Source organism: Mus caroli, chromosome 17 (assembly GCF_900094665.2).
Source record: "Mus caroli chromosome 17, CAROLI_EIJ_v1.1, whole genome shotgun sequence".
NCBI classification, from domain to species: Eukaryota; Metazoa; Chordata; class Mammalia; order Rodentia; family Muridae; genus Mus; species Mus caroli.
In genome coordinates, this window is record NC_034586.1 from 78,021,549 (window position 1) to 78,023,554 (window position 2,006).

Here is a 2,006-nt window from a genome sequence, read left to right on the forward strand (position 1 = left end):
ATGCTTCCCAGAAGGTCTGCAGTGACCAAGGGCACAGAAATCCACCTTTCTTCCAGTCCACTTCGCCACCCGGGTTGGACCAGTGGACCACCTAAATGCTACAGCCTGAGAGGCTCCCAGGAGGTTCCCAAGAACCAGGATCACAGGAGGCCTGTTTGAACCAGAGACACAGGAAGTCCACCCTAACCGGAGAAAACACTGCCTGCTTCCAAAGAAACCAGTCCTAAGTCAGGTCACAGAGATCTACCTGCCTCCAAGGAGACTTGTTTCAGTTAGAGACACACAGGCCAGTTAACACCAGAGAGAACAAGATAGGCAGAGGCAAGTACAAGATCATAAATGTAAGAACCCAATATAATCTGGCACCATCAGAACCCAGTTCTCCAACTACAGAAGCCCTGATATGTAACATGCATGAAACACAAGAAAATGACATAAAATCACTTCTTATGCAGATGGTAGAGGCCTTTAGGGAGGATAAAAAGAACTCCCTTGAAGAAATACAGGAAAATACAGGCAAATAGGTAGAAGCCCTTAAAGAAGAAACAAATAGAATCCTGAAAAGAAATAGAGTAATATATAATGAAGCAGGTGAAGGAATTGAGCAAAATAGCACAAGAACTAAAATGGAAATAGAAAAAAAATAAAGAAAATATAAAGGATGTATGCCTGAAGATGGACAACTTAGGAAAAGATCAGGAGTTACAGATGCAAGCATCACCAACAGAATACAAGAGATAGAAGAGAGAATCTCAGGAATAGAAGATACTACAGAAAATATTGACACATCAGTCAAAGAAAATTCGAAGTGTAAAACACTTCAAAATTCAAAGTGTAAAACGCTTCAAAATTCAAAGCTCCTAACCCAAAATATCCAGGAAATTCAGGATACAATGAAAAAGATCAAACCTAACAAAAATAGGAATATAAGAGGGTGAAGATTCCTAGCTCAAAGATCCAGAAAACATCCTCTACAAAATTGTAGAATGAAACTTCCCTAACCCAAAGAACGAGATGGACATATATGTACAAGAAGCCTACAGAACACCAAATAGATTCAACCATAAAATAAATTCTTCCAGTCACATGATAATCAAAACGTTAAATGCACAGAACAAAGAAAGAATATTAAAAGATGAAAGGAGAAAAGGCAAAGTAACATATAAAGGCAGACCTATCAGAATCACACCAGACTTCTCACCAGAGACTCTACTTTCTACTAACCCAGCCCTACAGAGGATACTGGAACAAAATCCCCATCTCATTCAGCAGGCACATGTTAAACAGCATTGTCGTTGGTGTGAAATGGGGGAATGTGTTCCCTTATTATATTGGGCCTTTTGTATCAAATTCTTAATATTAAATTAAATGTGCCTTGAAATAGTTGTTTTTTTTTTTTAATTCAAGGAATACTCTGATAATTTTGTTGTATTCAATATTTTACTTTGGGGGGCTATGGAGAGCAGATCAACACTTTGGAAAATTTATTCTGTGCTCTTCAAAGTGAAGGAAAAGGCTGTCTTGCTTAAAAGACTATTCCAGATGGTATAAAAGTCAAGGAGACTTGGCATTTGGCCCCAGGATATTGCAGTAGAGCATATTGTGGGACAGGCTCACAAGGTGCCTGCCAGAAGATTGGGGAAATAATGTGTTGGAACTCTGGGCTGGCCCAAGTGAGATGTTCTGTGAATTGAAAAAGGTACAGTGATCATTTCTAGCAAACTCATTTGCTCATTTAGATAAATGAGGCATTATATTCTTCATGCTTCCATCCAATCCTGGAAGTGAATTTTTTTTTATTCGTTTATAAGTCACCAGTTTGAATTTTCCTTTGGTGATAATGGAGTCTGTCTTAGTCAGGGTTTCTATTCCTGCACAAACATCATGACCAAGAAGCAAGTTGGGGAGGAAAGGATTTATTCGGCTTACACTTCCATGCTGCTGTTCATCACCAAGGGAAGTCAGGACTGGAACTCAGACAGGTCAGGGAGCAGGAGCTGATACAG

The 2,006-nt window shown here is 39.3% G+C and overlaps 1 pseudogene; it reads left to right on the forward strand.

Moving 5' to 3' along the window:
- Positions 1-2,006, forward strand: part of LOC110312315 — a 4,696-nt pseudogene continuing 2,690 nt past the window's right edge.